The 19,359-nt window shown below is 47.4% G+C and overlaps 1 long non-coding RNA gene across 1 annotated transcript in view; it reads left to right on the top strand.

Annotated features, from left to right (window-relative positions):
* Window positions 1-96: 96 nt before the first annotated feature.
* LOC141415384 (uncharacterized) overlaps window positions 97-19,359 on the top strand; it is a 35,730-nt gene continuing 16,467 nt past the window's right edge. Inside the window, exon 1 of the long non-coding RNA XR_012440342.1 lies at window positions 97-322. This is a non-coding gene — a long non-coding RNA (uncharacterized lncRNA). The remainder of the gene's footprint in view (window positions 323-19,359) is intronic.

The raw sequence follows: 19,359 nt of genomic DNA on the forward strand, positions 1-19,359 counted from the left end.
GCCGCCCGCCTCCTGCCTCCCCCTTCCCGCCGCCCGCCTCCTGCCTCCCCCTTCCCGCCGCCCGCTAGGCCCGCCCGGCCGTCCGCAGGACGCAGTGCGGCTGCGCGGCCGACAGGCGGCGCCTTGCCTCTCCCCGCGCTGCGCAGCCCGGAGGACCAGAGGCGGCGACCGCTGCGCCCAGAGGACGTGAGGACGGCTGTGGGATCCCACGAAACAGACGCGTGCCAACTTACGAACCTGTCTCTGTGTCACGGAAATCCTACCAGCTATCTGTGGGGTGAGGAAGGTACAGTCCCAGCCTTCTTCCCACGCACCGCTTAAGGTGACCATTCTCCTGCGTTTGGTTTGGTTTGGGGTTTGGAGTTTTTGAGGAGGGGGTGTTTCGCTATGTAGCCCAGGTTGACCTCCAACTCGCCATGCTTCTGCCTCAGCCACCTGAGTGCTGGGATTACAGATGTGCACCGCCTGGCTCAGCATTTCTTTCTTTCCTTCCTTCCCCCTTCTTTCCTGCCTCCCTCCCTACCTCTCATCGCGCACCTTGGTTTTACAAATCTGGGTTCATAAGCTAGGCATGTGGTGCCCGCCTGGAATCCCAGCATTCAGGTGGCCGAGGCAGGAAAATGGTGAGTTCGAGGCCAGCCTGTGCACATAGCGAGACTGACTCAGACCCCCCCCAAAAGAACTGAGATCATTACTGTATGTAAACTTTTGGGGTTTTCCCCTTAACGACTGTGTCATTACTTTTGTACACCATTGTATTTTTCAGAACCCTCTTAAATTGAGGAATGCAAAAAAGGAAATCTATTGGCTTCTGTAACTGAAAAGTCCAGGGACTTAACTAGTGGTCCGTTTATCTAAACAATAGCCTAGAGGCTCATTTCTATCTCTGGCTCTGCTCTCTCTGAGTGTGGCCTCAGTTTCTCCAGTGGTAGCTTGACTCTCAGTAGTGTGGTGAAGAAGAGCACCATACTGTCATTGTCCTGGTCTAGCTATCTCAAGAGAACCAGCAAAAATCCCCGTCATGGATGTCCCTGACTTGAGTCTTGGGCCTAGTCCCGAACAACTACTACTTAAGTCAAAGGATTTGTTGGAATGCTCAGATCAGTGCAAGGCCAAGAGCAGGAGCAGGGCTCCCATCAGCACCACCCCTAGGGGGCACTGAGCTGTGTCACCCACATTCCCCCTGGGGACTGAGCCACCCACAACCCCAGCTGCTGGGGGTGGTGGCACCTGAGGACTCTTGGTGAGTCCTCTCTGTGAGCTGCACCTAGCTAAGGTCACACCCTCCCGGTATCAGCCCTCATCCAGTGATTGATGTAGAGAGTGTATACAGGAAGTCCTGAACCCCAAGCCCTGGTCTCAAGTTGGGGCAGCATTGAAAGATGGATCTTCCCAGCTCTGGGGCTGCTGCTGGGATCATGGGAGATTTGGTTTTGGTTTGTTTTGGTTTTGTGTGCGTGCTAGGCACGTCTGTGCTACCACTAACCTTATATCCCCAGACCTCCTTTGAGGTCTTTATGGCAACCATACCACAGGTCACCTCCTCCCTCAGCCAGTGCCCACTTCCTGCACTCCCCTACAAGCAATGATTTTAACAATGTGCCTCCAATGAACTTTGACATGGAAACCTCCATTTCAAGGAACTTTTGCTCATGCAATTTTAAAATGCTGTGTTTCCACTGACATACGGGGTCGATAGTATGTTATGATGCCTCTATTTTTTTAAAAGGAGTGAAACAGTCTGTCCTTAAGCCAACATGGGACAGAGTCGTGACACTGAGGCCCAACCCTGGAAAGCACTCACCTACCACCACTATCTTGGGCACTTCTCCATGAGCCTTTATTGTTAAATGTGACCCTGCCAGCCCTGCTCACCTTCTCTCCTCCCCCATCCCCAATCCAACTTGGGCCAACTCCAATTGAGAAGGCATCCAGGGGAGCTTTTCTACTTCTTCCTGGCTTTTTGTTGGGGCTTTTTATTTTGTGGTATTTTTTGTTTGGGTTTGGGAGGCATTTTCTTCTCTATGTGCTGTTTTCAATAGCAGACTACATATAAGCACAAGGTTTTAATATATTTGCACAAGACATCTTTACATAGGTATTTAATGGGCCAGCATAAAAATTTAATGCTCTTTTTACTGCTTTTATTCAGTTTTGAAGTATGAATGTGTTAGGACAGAGAATGTTTGTTAGTGTAGGCAAGACCCTAAAGACTTGTCAGAAAAATTAAGCTTCTAGTTGCCTTCTCATGTTTCATGCAAAATGTCTGTGGTCATCTCGGGCGTGGGGAACAATATGTTTGCTAAACAGGGCTTTCCTCCATTGCTGTGCACTTGGTACTTGGACTTGGACTTGGACTTCCAGCATGCTCATCAGGAGGAAGAAAGACCTGTAGGAGTTAAAAAGAAAGTTTGTAAATATCTCAGTGCTTACTTTTAGTCCTTGTATGTTGTGAAAGTACATGGTGTATAGTTTAGTGCAAAACGAAACCATTTCATTTCAATGTTATTTTAAAAAGGTTTGTTTTATTAGGAAGTAAATATGTTGCTGCAGTGTTTTGTGCCTGTTTAAAAGCTTTTGTTTAGCAGAATGAATGTAAAATACAGTAAAATGTTAAGATTGTCATCTATTTTATGAAATACGCCAATTTGGATTTTTTTTAAAGGCTCTATCAAGGAAGTGAGGTGTGCAATAAGGTGGCAAACACAGCTGTGTTTTTATGTCATCAAGATCCATCAACTCTTTCCACTCACTGGAGTTTTGTGGATGGCTGAATTCTTATTGGTGGATTCATAACAGGACCACGCCCTTAGCAAACACTTTTAGGTTTTTTTTTTTTAATGAAGAGATTGCAATGTCTTCTTTCCCCTCATCTTAATGGGATGAGCTTTTAGATACAAGGAATATTTTTTAACTATTCCATAAAATTACTGAGTGCCTGCTAAAACCTTTAAGCATTCCTGATGTTCCTTTCCACTGTTCTTATGTGACAGTAAGTAGTTGTGCGATGTTTCTGATGACATACCCAGCAAGCTGCATCCACATGCAAATGTGCTGGACCAAGAAAGGCAACACAAAGTAGTTTGGGTCAGATCCTCATCCCTTGATCTGTGTGAAAGAAGTCTTCTCCATCCAGCAAAGGATTGTTCCAGAGGTTCGCTGGATGAAACTCTGACCAAGTGTTCTTACTGTATTTTACATGTGCCTATAAAATATTTGAAAGAAAAAAAAAAAGCACTGTCTTAGCATGGCGACTACCAAACTACCTTAAAAACGAATGTTGGTAGTACCCAGTAAAGTATCAGTGAGTCTCCTGTTCTGTTGTTTCAAAACCAAGTTTATAACCTGAAATGTGAACCTTTTTTTTTTTTTTTTAGGGCTAAGAACAAACTATATAAATGTTTAAAAAAAGTTTTAGAATATTGTTTTCTAACATTCTAGTGATGTTGTTATCTTTAGTTGTTTTGTATTTGAAAGCTATTTAGATCTTTCTCCATTTACAGTACATTCTTAGGATGTACACAGTAAATAAAGCTTTCTTTTAAAGCAATTTCTAGACAAAAAAAAAAAAAAAGGAACTTTTTCTCTGGGAAGCCCAAACCAAGATACCCAAAGCACATGGACTGGCAGGGAGGTAGTAGGCTGTGTGTGGAGTTGTTGCAGGAGGGCTCAGAGACGGAGAGGGCACCAAAAGCTTTCAGGAAGCAAGTTTAGTAAGCAAGCTGGCAGCGACTCAGCAGACTAATCCAAAGGTTGAACCCCAAGAACAAAGGGGGCCTTCCTTATATACCATTTAGAGCAGGTTACAGAAATGGGGGGAGGGTACAGGTTGTCCCATACATAATCACATGTCATTGCATTGACAGCTGTAACCTCTGAGTCAAGGTGACCTTTCTCTGGTCTCCAGGTAACATTCCCAAACTCCAGTTTGTCTTTGTTTCACTGTAGCATTCATCATCCCCCTTCCCCCTCCCTGCCTTCCTGCCTCATTCTCCCCTCTGATGCTCTGACCCACCTTTGGGTCAAAGAGCATCACCTGGATCTAGGGGTTTATATTTCCATGGCACCATTACATAAGCAGCTGTCTTTCTTCCTATAGTGGCTTCCATAATGGTCCTGAAGGTCTGCAGTACCAGGAGGACCAGGCAGGGTAACAGCAAGCATGGTCCTTAGACAAGGAATGGTGCCCCTGTTAAGGTGTTGAACCCACCTAGGGTTGAGAACCAGCCCCAAACAGGTTATTGGGACTCCATCCCTTCCGGGTCTGCACAGGGACATGGGCATGCTTTGTCATCTTGTCAGTAATCTCTTCAGTTACCTTTCCCTCATCATCAATCTGTTAACAGCAGTTACTCAGATTGAACTTTCTACACACTCCATCCTCTGAGGCTGCAAATAATGCAAAGCCAAACAGTTTTGGTTCGTGGTGGTGTATATTTTAGTTTGCTGTTTGGCTAATATGTTGAGGGCTTTAGCTGTTTCATTAATTACAATTTCAACCACTACCTGAAGCCGAATGATGCAGTTGAGCGTATAGATTGGGGTGCAGTAGCCCCAGGAGCCCATCTTCTTCCCATGTAATGGGACCATAACATTGAATGATCCGCTCTGGAGGCCGTTCATCGTCCTTCCAGTCCCCTGTTTACAAGGCATCTCACTTTTCCTGTTTATCCTTTCTTCATATATGGAGGCTCCTAATTTTTCACCTTGTCTGAGGGGGAGTAAGAAGAAAGAAGGCTGGAGGGTGCCCTGCAGAGGATCTGAAGCAGTTATTGGGACGGAATCTCATTCCCCACAGATCCCGTGTAGCCCTAGGCGCCTGCCATGCTAAGCCTGTGGTTATTCAGCCAGTGGGTGAGGTGGGGGCCCCGTGTGATTGGGAGCCCCCCACCACTGAGTCTCCTGAGTAGCATCATTGTAAAACTTTTGTCCCAAACAGATCAAGTCCCCTACTGGGGCAGATACAGTAATTCTCAATAATAGAGGTTTTTAGGAGCCAGGCGCTCTCCCCAAGGCTAGAGAGAGTGGTTTCATCAAAGGGCTCTTGTGCATTTAGCTCTTTCACCTCCCATGGCCAATGGCCTCTCATATTCGTTCCCCCACAAACACAACAAGAAGTGACATTCAGAGTTTGTGCTGTGGACTCAGCTAGTGAGAGGAACAGGTTTTTGGCTTTAACTGAGATGGGAAACTCACTTTGTATCTCCTGGGAAAAGGAGTGAAAGACCTGGTATGAGGAGCTCTCATGAGTGATTGTGATTAGTTGAAAATGCAGCAAAGTGCCAGGCTCTGTTCCTTCTCCGTAGATTAAAATGCCAAACTTTTTTCCAACTTCCCAGCCTGTTTCATTGAGGTTGAAAATAGTGAAACTGGGTTACAGGCACCAAGAGTGCAGTTGGGGGTGGCTTCCCCTTTTTGTAAAAGACAAGCAGTTCCATGTGAGGTATGGACCTCCCCTTTAAGCCAAGTTGCCCACCTTTCATAACCCAAATAAGGGCAGTAGAGTTTTCGTAGTACACAGAAGCAGATGTCCCACTGTCATCTTCTGAGCATATATACTTGTCATCTAACCTGTAGGTCCTTTCCCAGGCTTGCCCCCTCTCCCAGTTGCCCCAAGGCTCAGTGTTTTCAGCTATTGCGGCACACACATCACAGTATATAGACACGGGTTTGTTGGGGTCATTAACCCAGATGTGGTTAATGGGCTTCCCGGTGCTGGTGAAGCTTCGGACCTCTAGCCATTGCTCCTGACAGCAATAGCTGGGGTTAAAACAGATACACTGACCATCATGAAAGCACACTGAGTAGGTGGTATGGTTGTGGGTGCATGACCCAGCAATGGTGCCTGCACAGGAATAATAAGTATGGAAAACCAGAGTTTTGGTAACAGCACTCCCTGCTTGGGTAGTGTGTATACATGAGTCACAGTCCAAAGCCTGGGACTCCCTAGGTAGAGAGCTGACCAAGATTAGCAAGAGAATATATGGAATGAACTCATCCTCAAAGTGAAATGGGTGACTCCTCAAGCTTCCGCTGTGCAGAGACTAGTTAGCTTCTGGAGTGACTAGAGCAAGGCTGATGTCTTGTTGTCCGTGGTCTCCTGTTGTTTCCTGGGAAGCAGGGTCCTATCAGGGAAGGGCACAGCCGTTCTGAAGGGTGATTTTGCATGGTGAGGCTGGGTCAGGGAAGCACTCCCATTCAAGGGAACTTGATCGTTCCAGGGACCGATCTCTGCTACTTTAACTGCAGTGGAGGTGGACAAAACAACACAAAAGGGCCCCTCCAGTGGGTCTTTAGTAGTTGAACATTCCATTCCTTCACCCAAATGGCATCCCCTGGTTTATAAGGGTGCATGGGAGTTGTCAGGCTAATGGGGAGTCTCTCTCTTACCCAGTGTTGATTTTTTGAGAGTCAACCCAAGAGCCTGTATCTGGTTTCTCAGGGTGAGGTCACCTATTTCCTTAAGGTACTTTCACAGGCCCTTGACTAAAGGGGTTGGATATCCAAAAAGAACTTCAAAAGGGGAGAGACCTGTACATTTGGAGGGGCTGGACCTAATCCTGAGCAAGGGTACGGGCAGTAACTGATCCCATTGTAGGTGGGTCTCCTGGCATAGTTTTCCCAATTGCAATTTTAGAGTCCTGTTCATATGTTCTACTTTCCCTGACCTCTGGGGGCAGTAGGCTGTGTGCAGCTTCCAAGTTATTCCTAACCCCTTAGCTATCAACTGTACCACCTTAGCCACAAAGGCCAGCCCATTGTCTGACCCAGTAGACACAGGTATTCCGAATCAAGGGTTATTTCCTTCAACAGGCACCTGGCCACTTCTCGGGCTTTCTCAGTCCAAGTGGGGAAGGCTTCCGCCCATCCTGAGAAGGTGCAGACAGACACCAGCAAATATTTACATCCTCTGGGCTATGGCATCTCAGTAAAGTCCACAATCAGGTTTTCAAAAGGAGTTCCTCCCAGCACCTGAGGCGATGCTCTCAGTCCTTGTCAGGGATTGTATCTGGCACATAAACTGCGCCTCTCACTTACTATCTTACTTATGCTGGAAAGCTTGGGGATATAAAAAATGCTGGGCCAAGGTGCTCTTGAGATCTGTTCCTTCATGGAACTGCTTGACAAATGTGGGAGCCAGCGACTCAGGTATGGCAATGCAATCATCAGTAAACTTCCACCATACGTCCAGTAGAAAATTTCCTCCTTCAGTCTCAAAGCAAGCCTGTTCTTAAGAAGTACGCTGTGGGTCCCACTCAGATAAGGAACATGGGAACAAGGCAGCTGTCAGTGAGGCTGGGATTTGTCCTCCTGTGAGGGCTGCTCACTTGGTCTCCCTGTCAGGCTTTCGGTTTCCTCCTTCTGGTGTCCTCGGCAGTGCATGACCACTACTTGCTTAGGGGCCCACACAGCTTCTAGTAATTCCAGAATTTCCTGTTCATACTTAACACTTTTTCCTCCTGAGTTAATGAGCCCCCTGTCTTTATACATAAATAGTAGTGAAGGCATATTTGGAGTCTATGTAGATATTTACTTGCACTCCTGCAGTGGGCTGGAGTGCCTGTGTGAGAGCAATAAGCTCAGCCTTTTGTGTAGAAGTCCCAACTGGGAGTGGTCGTGCTTCAGTGACAGCCTCTGGAGTCACTATGGCATAGGCAGAATGTGTGCCCGAACAAAGCTGCTATCATCCCTGAAGTACTCAATGTCCAGATGACTCATGGGCTGGTTGGTCAAGTCTGGCTGACTGGAGAACACCTCATCCATAATCTCTTTTAAACAGTCATGCTCCAGGGGGCCCGAATCAACTGGTGATTGGGTGGCTGGGTTTAGAGTCTTAACAACCTCTAGCCAACACACGTGTTTTTCACCTAACATGCTTTGATATTTGGCCATGTGGGAGTTTGTTAACCAGTAATTTCCCTTATATTACATGAGAGTCAGAACAGAGTGGGGAACTCAGACTGTGAGTTCCCCAAAGTAAGTTTGTCTGCTTCAACCACCAAGACAGCAGTGGCTGCCAGGAAGGGCAGCCAGCCCCAGGAAACTGCATCAAGTTGCTTTGATAAATAGGCCACTGGGCAGTGCCAGGAACTTAGCAGCTGGGTCAAGACTCCTGTAGCTGTCCCCAGTCTTTCATGTACATATAGGAAGAAGGCCTTCATTACATCTGGCAAGCCCAGAGCAGAGGCGTTTGTGAGTGCCCTCTTAATTTGTTTAAGGGCCCTTTTTTGTTCTTCTCCCCATACCATGGGTTCCTGCTCTCCCCCCCTTTGTGGCTTCATAAAGGGATTTTGCCAATAGAGAATAATTGGGGATCCAGATCCAGCATATACCTGCAACTCCTAGAAATTCTCTAATCTGTTGACAGGTCTTGGGGGTTGGAATGGAGCAGATGGCCTGTTTCCTCTCAGGACTCAGTCTGTGTTGTCCTTGTGACAGGTGAAACCCAAGGTATTTGACAGCATCCTGGCAAGTCTGAGCCTTCTTTCAGGAAACCTTATATCCTGCCTTCCACAAAAGGGAGAGAAGGAGGCAAATTCCTTCCATACAATTATCCTTAGTTGGTCCAGCCAACAGAAGGTCATCTATATACTGGAGGAGTGTGCAGCCATGCTGGCAGGTCAAAAAAGCCTTTAGGTCCAATGCCAGGGCAGTCCCAAAGATTGTGAGAGAGTTTTTGAAGCTTTATGGCAACTGAGTCCAAGTCAATTTTCCCTTTTCTCAAGTGTTAGAATTTTCCCATTGGAAGGCAAAGGTGGGTTGGCTCTGTGGGGCCAGGTGGATGCAGAAAAATGCATCCTTAGGATCCAGGCAGGTAAAGAATTTTACCTCAGCTGTGATAAGGCCCCAAAGCATGTATGGGTTTGAGACTACAGGATGTAAGGTAACAGTTGCTGAATTAACTGCATGGAGGTCCTGAACTGGCCTAAAGTCTTCAGTTCCTGGTTTTCAGACAGGCAGTACTGGGGGTGTTCCAGGGAGGTTGACAAGGCTGAAGGATCCCACACTTCAGGAGTCTGTCAAGATGCTTTTGGATCCCAATCTGGGCCTTGCAGGGATGTAGTATTGTCTCTGGCTAACAGGGATGGCTCCCAGCTTTAATTCTACCACCACTGGAGGTATGTTCTGAGCCAGTTCAAGGAGGTTGTCCTCAACCCATACTCCTAGAATCTTAAAGGGAAGCTCAGGCATCTCAGGAATCTCTTTCTTAGAGGCACAGAGTTGCCATTCTTCCTCCTGTGCAGTTGTGAGGGTCATAATCTTGGCTTCAGGTCCTCTCAGTTTTAAGGCTGCTATGCCATCAGAGTCAAAGGTTATCTGTGCCCTTAGCTTGCATAACAAGTCTCTGCCCGTCAAGTCCACAGGGGAATCAGGAAGGTAGAGGAACTCATGCCTTACTTCATGCTTTCCAAGATTGCATTTTCTGGATACGAGGAAGGTGTGGCAAGTCTGATATCCTGTGGCCCCAACAATAGTTGCATGTCTCTGTGAGAGAGGGCCCACGGGTTGGGTTACAACTGAATGGGTCATGCCAGTGTCCCCCATTAGGTCAATGGGATGGTCTCCTATCTTTATTTGGATCATAGGCTCCTGGGGGCCCAGTAGAATGGAGTCTGGTCTGTCCTAGTCCTCACAATCCTCAAAAGTGGCCAGTCCAATGGCGTCTTCCTCCCAGGGGCCGTTTCTCCCCTGAGCAGGCTGATACTTCCCTTCAACAACTTCACCTCTGCCTCTGGTCAGGGGGATACCTTCTGGGGGGTCTCTGGGCCATTGGGGACACTCATTTTTCCAGTGTCCTTCTTGATGACAGTAGGCACACTGATCCCACCTTAGCTCCTCTCTAGGGTAAGGCCATTCTGGAGACACTGCCATCCATGGGGATTGCCACCCCCCTGCCATGGTCTGCATGCTGGGGCCTGCCCGACTATCTGGCTAGAGCTGCAGCAAGGAGGTCCACCTTCCTTTTCATCTTTCTATTGGCCTCCCATTTGGCCTCCTGGTCTTGCTTGACAAAGACTTTTGTGGCCACCTCCAGAAGCTGGCTTGTGTTCATACCAGCAAAACCCTCAAGCTTTTGCAACTTTCACCTTATTTCCCCCTGGGCCTGGCTGACAAAGGCTGCACTAATCATCCTCTGGTTTTTGGCTGCCTCTCGGTCAAAAGGGGTGTACAGGCGGAAGGCCTGACATAACCACTCATAAAACTGACTGGGGCTCTCATCTGGCCCCTGGTGGACTTTTGTTGTCTTATATTCATGGCCTTTTTTCTTCCTTCCTTCATAACTCCTATTAATGCCTCCTGATACCACTCAAGCCACTGATAATCTGCATCATAATTAGGGTCCCAGTGGGGGTCCTCCTTGGGGAAATGGCCCTGAGCGTAGGCTTGGGCATTTAGAGTGTCAGCAGGGGCATGGTCTTCCAGCCACCTCTCGCTCCTCAGTATTAAATAGAGTCAGAAGAAGCTGTCAACAGTCTGTCCAGGTGGGCTTGTGAGTTTGGATGATGGACTGCATTAGATCAATCAGAGCCTGAGGCTTTTCCATGAAGGAGGGATATGGTGCTTCCAACTAAGGAGGTCTGTGGTGGTAAAGGGCTGGTAGATGAATGTTCACCTTCCTCCCTATATCTGACCATGCTGGTCATAATATATTTGGCCTTGGACCTCTCTCAGGGGCATCTGCAGGGTGGTGGGTTCCAGGAGAGAGGCTTGGCCCATAGTGGGATTGTTCAAGTGTTCCTGGGGCCAGTTTCACAGGGGGCTGTGGAGTGAGTGTTGGCAATAATGGTGCTGATAGGTTTCGGTTCTTACTGCACCCTTAAGCTTCTGTTTCCCAGGTACAGTCCTGCCTCAAGTCTAGCTTGAATTCCCCTTCTGCCCCAACCTCCAATCAGCATGAACCATAAGATCCTAACCAATTAGATCATGCCGAGTCTCACTGAGGGGTATTTAAGCCCCTGCCCTTACCTCTCTCTCTCGGCTCTCTCCCTCTCCCACCCGGCAATAAAGAATCTCTTGGCCAGATCACTTCTCTCTGTATGGTCACTTTGGGGCCTATGTTTGGTGCTGTGACTTGGATCAAGTCTCCCCACTAATCCTGGTGGGACCCCAATTCCGACTCACCCTACAACCACCCTGGGATGTGACTGGCCAGGACTCATCCTCCCGATCACCCTCGCTTGCATCCAACACCAGACATCCTTTTGGTGAGTCCATATACCCTTATTAGGCTCCCTTTGCGGTCTCTCCCTTCGGTGTCTCTGGGGTTTCAGCGTTCCCTCTTTCTGATCGTCTCTGGGACTCAGACGGTAGAGGAAAGACCTCTTTCCCAATCAGCCTCGGCTTGGGTCTATTTCTGTTGTTTTGGTCTCAGAGACCGCCCTCCAAAAATCCCAGTGCTGTGTGACCCACAGCCCCCTCGGCCTTTGGCCCTACAAGCCACTAGAACACAGTGACAACTGCTTCTCATGCTGCTTGTACCGTTCTCAGATTATTTGAGCTGCATGGGGATGCCCTGCAATTCATAATATCCTCCCAACCCCTTTTTGGGACCAGGTCCCAACATGGGGGCTGCCTCCTCTTTGCCATCTGACTTCCCACTGAGATGCCTCCTTAATAATTTAGACACCTTGGGTTTGACCCCAGATATAAAACCAAAAATTTGATCCGCTTTTGCACTCAAATCTGGCCCTCTTATCCTGTAGACAACCAAAGTCACTGGCCCCTTTTTGGGTCTTTAGATCCCAACCTTTTACAGGACATATAACTACTGTGAGTGATCGGAATGATGGGGAGAGATTCCATTATATTCAAGCTTTTCATACTTCTGCCTAAATCCAGCCCTCTGCACCACTTGCAAGCCAAAACATGTGCTTCTTGCCCTCAAACCCTCCCTCTGTACTTTCTGTTCCCCTGCACAGATTCTATTAGCCTGTAAACAAGTTTCTAAATCAGCCAATTCCTCTCCCAAACCTCCTCCTTCCCCATGTAAACAGACTTCTTGCACTGCTTACCATACCTATCTCCTCCTATCTTCCTGAAAAACTTTCCCCGTCATGGAGTTAAGCTTGCCAATTCTGGCCTCAAGGCAGTTCCAGCTCTGGGAGAGCTCATGCTCCCTTCCTGTGGGCTGAGACCAAGCCCCGGATTTATTCGGTGACCAGAGAGTGGAGGTTTCGTTTTGCTGAAAGCTTGCCAGTACCAATCAATGGGAGCAACCTAGAGACACAGGTGATGGCTAATCCCTTAAGCATACGTCATGCCTCCAGGCTCTGCCTTCCCCTCCCTTACCTAAGATGTCAGCACATCTTTCTGCCTCCTCCATGGTCCCACCACATGTCCTTTGTCTCTGTCTGCCTTCCCCTGCTTGGGGCTTACTGGGACCCTGCCACCCATGAAAAACTTGTAGCATGATATCTTATGACTTAAGTTATTCCAACTAGTTTGCCAGTCTTCTCAGTCTAAAGTAACTTTAAGTCAGCTGCTTTACAAAACCGCTTACAAAACCCTGCAGCTGCCATGCTTATGCTCTAACTCCACCCCCACAAGGGGAAGAGGGAAAGCAAACAGGTGCACCTGTGCACAGGATGCCAGCTTCTGGACACAGCAAGAATGCCTGCCATAGTTAAGAAAATCCATAGAGAGGACCCAGCACATCCTGGGCCGCCAGCCACACGTGGTGATGACTGTGGCCCGCCACCACTTCCCCTAGAATAAACGTGCGCAGAGTACACAGGAAGGGGGGAGGGGCGACAGGCCACAGGATCAGGCCTAGGCAGTCAGGGTCATTTGTCCCAGGTGTGTGTGGAGGGAGTGGCGCCTTGCACAAGTCCTGCTCCTAGCCCCACCTCACACCTCAGGGCATCAGACCCAGCCCTTGTAAGCCAATTGTTAGTTCAAGGTTATAGTTCCAGAAATAACAAAATAGACATTACTGTGGTCTCTAAACTTCTCATTTAAAATTTTCTATACCTTTGGCCTTAACATAAATTTTTCCCTCCAAATATTAACATTAGTTGTCCCATATGGTACTGTTATTGGCTTGAAATGCCCTCTGAATGCCCTTCTCTAACTTTACAAATGATTTCTTTGTTAAAAAGGTAACCTTTATTAAAGAGGCTGCCTGCTGTTTGCTAAAAGACAGGATCCTAATGTTTTGTTCTTTCTAGATGGGACTGCGTCTTCCAGTGTTCTGGCTTGTAGATGTTGAAAGCTTTGTACTGAGGTCCAGCCTCAGTATGCCTTGGGTGACCAAGAGAAGTGGCCTTCACAGGGTTCCTTAAATTACAATACCATACTCCAATTAGACCTTTTCTATAAAAGTAAAAAAGTAAACTGAGGTCGCCTATACAAATTTCTACCTTCTAAGCCACTCCAATACTCAGAACCTCTTAACGAGTGCTTCCCTTTTCAACAGGCAATGGTAGGAAGAAGGCAAGTCTTATGTCCCCTTCCAGTTATCAGATCTAAGGGAAATTTAAAAACATCTGAACAGCTGTTCTGATGCCCAGACAAATACATTCAAGCCTTTATCTCTGTGATCCAGACCTTTCAACTGACATGAGAGGATATTATGCTTCTACTAGACAGACTCTTATCTCATTAGAAAAGCAATGGGTTCAGACCCAGGCCACTCAGGTTGGAAATGATTATAAGGCTCAAACAGTAGAGTGCCACTTTACAAGCATAAAGTCCTGAGTTCAAGCCCAGAACAGCCAAAGTAAAAATAATAATAATATTTGGGGCTGAGGAAGTAGCTCAATGGGAGAATGTCTGCCCAGCATGTGCAAAGCCCTGGGTTCAATTCCCCAGCATTACTAAAAAAATTTTAAAAATGGTAAAGAAGATAAGTGGCATTAATGTCACTTCAGCCATCTCATAGTAGAAAAACGTAGTTTAACCTAGACCAGATCCCTCATTCTTCAAGTGAGGAAACAGGCCCAGAACAGTGCAGAGATTTGCACTCTGCCAGGTGTCGATGTAAAATAACAACTTTACTTTACAGCAACAACTTAAAAAAAAATCCTCTTACCTTTCTACAGCATCTTAAGGACGCTGTCAGAAAGCATACCACGGTGGACTCAGAGTCACAGGTGAGAGAGGTTCTCATCAAAGATAAATTTCTAACAGTCAGTTCCAGCTATTCGTAAAAAACTCAGACAGTGGCTAAAGGGAAAAGTCACTGAACCAAGTAATACAGCTAGCCACATCTGTATTTATGGCTATGTCTGTATGTCCAGGACCTTACTAACAGGAGAGAAAAAGATAAGAGACACCATGGCCTCATTGCTGCTCTCAGAGAGGGCCCCACTCGACTGGGCCCATATCCTGAACTTGCTACCGTGGTGGGCAGGAGGGGCACTTCTGCAGAGAATGCTTAAGGGGGGACAGCCCGGGAGACAGCCCTGCCCCCAACCGGGACCCTGCCCTCTGCAAGGGTAACCACTGGAGGTCTAAGTGCCCCCATCACCAGATGGAAGGTGAAGTGCCACCTCTTATGTATTGATGGGTCCCAGCCTCCTGGCCACACTCCACTTCTTGGCATCAGTGTTGAGGAGCCATAATGGCAGAAAAACAAAAGGCCATTTTCCTCCTAGACATTGGAGCCCATTTCTCTGTTTTACCTTTTTCTCCTGGTCCCTGGTCCAATGACAAAAGTTATCATTCGGGGCAAATCTGGCTAGCCCCTAGAGCACTAGTTTACCTGGCCTCTGGCCTGCTCCTGGGGAGACCTCCTCCTCTGTCACTCTTTCCTCATAATACCTAAGACTCCAGTGTCCCTGCTGGGACAGGATTTACTATCTCAATTAAAAGCTCAACTTCTCTTCCCCCCCAGGCAGCTATCTCTGCTGCCCCCTCCTTCAGGAACAAAGAGATTCCACAGTGTGGACTGATGAAATGAGCGTAGGGTAAGCCAGGACAGCCCTCCCTATTCAAATAAAACTCAAAAAAATCCCTCACAGTTTCCACACCTAAAATAATATCCCCTCAAGCCTGAGGGAAGATGAGGCCTTAAGCCTATTCCTTAAAACAATAAGGGCTACTAATTAGTTGCTCCAGCCCCTATAATAAATTTAAAATTCTTATAAAAGTTATTTTTAAAATACAAGTTACAAAGTAAACAACTGGAAAGGACATAGATAGGTAATAAATGTATTTTTTGAGAAATTAAAGGAAAAAGGAATGGTTTTTGGTTGAAAAGGGATTTTGTAAAGAAGGGTTTGTCCTAAAGATTGTTTCAAATAGGAAGGATAAGGACAAACCATCAAAGGGTTTAGTATGTTGTATGAAGGTCTGAGTAAGTTTGAAAAGTGTATAATAAAAGCTTCAGTGTGTGATAAAGTTAAAGTTAAATATAATCTAAGAGTTGCCTAAAAGATTTTTAGGGTCACATCAAACTAAAATCAAATCCTCTATGTCTATGAAATAACAAGGTTATCTTAATATTGTTCTGCTCTGAGTAACATCTACAAAAAACCATTACAGAGAAAGATTTTATCAAAGAAATTATTTGTGTTTTCTGCTGATCTTGTCAAGCTTTAAGTACTACTAAATCAGAGTTCATTTACGTATTTGCTTATGTGCCTTAAATGACCACCTGTAACAGTGTTATGTTATACTTTATCTAAATATGGTACAAATATTTAAAAAGTTAAAGGTGTCAATTTATATAAAATAATTAGCTAAAGCTCTCTTTTATCCAAGAGTGTTACATTTAAATCCTGACAGCCCCTGCTTCCCACAAGTCACCTACCTAGGTGTGGCCTTAAAGGGACAGATTCACTCCCTGAGTCATAAATGCATCAACCCAATCTTCTGTTTCCCAACCCCCATACCATAAGACAGCTTACAGCTTTCCTGGCAGTTACAGGATTTTGCAGAATTTAGATCCCTAGGTATGCAGTCCCTGAACAGACACCTTTTTATGCTCCTAATATTCCTTTGGGTCTCAGATAATGTATGGCCACCCATTTCCCTTAGAAAACTTTCCTCCAACAGACTCTGCTCCTCTGGCTGACTACCTGCCTTCTCAGGGAACTTCTCAGAGAGCATGCAAACCAGATCCTGCCCCACCCTATAACAATTTCTGTTAAACCAGGGCATTTTGTTCTCCAAAAGTCTCCATTGGGACTTCGACGGACCAGCACTCATCTGGTCATTCTCATGACACCCACTGCTGTCAAGCTCAATGGGTTTCCCAATGGCGGCACCTCTCAAGAAACAATTAGAAAATTAACAGAGAAGGGAATTGGAGGACTCTTGAAATTGTCTAGGGAACAGCATTTCGCAGTGGTTCTCCTGGCCAATGCCCATCCCAATGCCTATGTTCTTGCTCTCCTATTCTTAACCTTCCTCCCTTGTATCACACTGCATGTCTGCTCTTGCTAATCAAAAACTTAACCAGTTGTACCTCCAGGGATACCAACCTCTCCAAAACCGTCCAGAGGACTGCTACGAGGGCCCCTACCAGGACACAGGTGCCTGAGGATCCTGCCCCATACAATGCCCCCTGCCAGCAGACCTCGTTGCTTGGCTCTTACCCCTCCTGGGACCTATATTCATGCTGATTGCCTTTTCCACCCTCCTACCTTGTCTGTTAAAGTTTCTACAAACCCAGGTCAACAAAATCTCTAACTAAACCTTTAACCAGCTTCTCCTTCAAGGATACCAACCCCTGATAGCACAACCAGAGGACACCTATAATGGACCCTACCAGGACACCGGGTTATAAACATCAAGACCCCCTTACAGGATGCCTGCTACAACTCCTCAACTCCCTACACGAGGATAGTCGGCTGATACCCACCATGCGGAGGTCGGAGGATTGGCTTGAGACTCTTTACGACCTGTGGCTGCAAGGGACCTTCATCAACTTCAGGGAAGAAGAAATTTTCATTTTCGGAGCCTGGGTGTACGCCATCATGAGACTCACCACCCCAACGCTGTTTGCCAACTGACCCTCCCTTCCCCTACGCCGCCCCTTGCCAGCTTGAAGAAGCCAGAGCGAGCACAACGCCCCCTTCCTTAACAAACAAAAAAGGGAGGAATGTTGGCAATAATGGCACCGATGGGTTTCGGTTCTTACTGCACCCTTAAGCTCCTGTTTTCCAGGGTCACGGTCCTGCCTCCCAGGGTCACAGTCCTGCCTCAAGTCTAGCTTGAACCCTCCTTCTGCCCCAACCTCCAGTCAGCATGAACCATAAGATCCTAACCAATTAGATCATGCTGAGTCCCACTGAGGGGTATTTAAGCCCCTGCCCCTCTCTTTCTCTCTCTCCTCTCTCTCTCTCTGTCTCCTCTCTCCTCTCTCGGCTCTCTGCTCTCTCCCTCTCCCACCTGGCAATAAAGAATCTCTTGGCCAGATCACTTTGGCGCCTACAGTGAGGACTGGTGGGCTCAGGGTGAGCATGAGGCTCATGGGGCCTGAGGAAGGTGGGGTTGTTGCCGTCTCACGGACCCCTCCTCGGCTCAGCCTTGTAGGCGTATTTGCTGCTGCGCTTCCCCATGAGATGCCGCTTCCCCTTCTGAGGATGGAGGCAAAGAGGCGGATGGTGGTGGCAAAGGTGGGTGTACAGTGGGTGTACAGTGGCACATAAGGGGTTGAGGTCTCCTCGGGGTCCCCCACTAATGTGGGTTTCTCCGGCTCTTTACATTTTTCCCTGCATTTGGAAGCTGCCACCCTGGCTACCATGACTCTACGTGCTTCCTGTAGGTGGGCCACGCGGGCCACCTGAGGACTGCACCCTGCCAGCAATCAATATAAGGAAATTGATCTGGGTGTCTGGGTTCCCCTATAACATTTCAAAAACTTTATTTTTTAGACTATGGCTTTATCTAATGACCCCTCCAAAGGCCATCCTACTGTGAAAGCAGGCCAGTCCATTTTATAGAAGGTCCTAAATTCACCAGGAGTCAGCTTGACCCCGTAATCTCCATTAAATCCCCTTTTAAAGTTTTTAAGCATGCACTCTAGGAGGGCGTTCTTACTCTGATCTCCTCAGGTTCCTCCTGTTTGCCAGAAATCATGACAAAGATAAAGACAGAAGGGATAAGGACTGTGGAGAGGAGGTAAGGGGTCCTCCTCTCCAGCACACAGGGAAGAACAAATTACACCACTTGCTTCATCCATCTCTGGCTGCTCCCCTTGCAGGGATTTAGGTGTCTCTTGGTTGTAGAGAGTCCATATAAGCCTCAGAACAGAGGCCCTGTTAGGGCTTTACTAGACCTCGAGTTCACCACAGACCTACGATTGGGACTCCGCACTCGCCTCGTAACAAGGCTTGCACTTTCACACTCACACAGCACAGTACTTCCGCCCTGAACCTGAAAGATATGGTTTCACCCCCCCAAAAGGGCATTACTCGGGTGTCTTTGGAAGGTGATCCCCCTCTGCCCCCTGAGGCAGGCCTGAATTTGAACCTGGATTCTTACCAGTCTGATGAGCAGGGCTCCCAGGTTGTTTCCTGGGCCTTTCCAGTTTCCTTTCTGCAACCAGACCTCACCTCCTTGCCTCGCTGGGAGAGGCTCCCTCCCCTGGATCAACACATCTGGTGGTACCTGGCAGGGGTGGCCCTCCCAGCAGGTCCAGGATGCCCAGCCACAAACAAGGAGGTGAAAATACTGCCCTTCAAATCCCGGACAACTCCCCCAGAAGTGTTGCAGGAGGGCTCAGACACAGAGAGGGCACCAAAGCTTTCAGGAAGCAAGTTTAGTAAGCAAGGCGGCAGCGACTCAGCAGACTCAAGTCCAAAGGTTGAGCCTCGGTAGCAAAGGGGGCCTTCCTTATATACCGTTTAGAGCAGGTCACAGAAATGGGGGAGGGTACAGTTTGTCCCATACATAATCATATGTCATTGCATTGACAGCTGTAACCTCTGGGGTGAGGTGACCCTTCTCTGGTCTCCAGGTAACCTTCCCCAACTCGTTTGTTTTACTGTAGCATTCACCATCCCCCTTCCCTCTCCCTGCCTTCCTGCCACAGAGTGACCTCCCAAAGGAAAATCAAGATGCTGCCACAAGAAGGGAAGGAGGTGGTATTTTTTTTAAAAAATCATTTAATTTTTAAAAAGGCCCTACTCCAGTTTTTTTTCAGCACTAGGATTTGAACTCAGGGCCTCCACTTGAACCATGCCCCCAGTTCTTTTTGCTTTAGTTTTTTTTTGGGGGGGGGTACTAACTACAGTTTGAACTCAAGACCTACACCTTGAACCACTCCACCAGCTCTTTCTGGTGAAGGATTTTTTTCGAAATAGGGTTTCACGAACTATTTGCCTGGACTGGCTTCAAACCATGATCCTTCTGATCTCTGCCTCTGGAGTAGCTAGGATTACAGGCATGAGATACCAGTGCCTGGCTTTA

The sequence above is a fragment of the Castor canadensis genome, chromosome 13, assembly GCF_047511655.1.
Source record: "Castor canadensis chromosome 13, mCasCan1.hap1v2, whole genome shotgun sequence".
Classification (NCBI taxonomy): domain Eukaryota; kingdom Metazoa; phylum Chordata; class Mammalia; order Rodentia; family Castoridae; genus Castor; species Castor canadensis.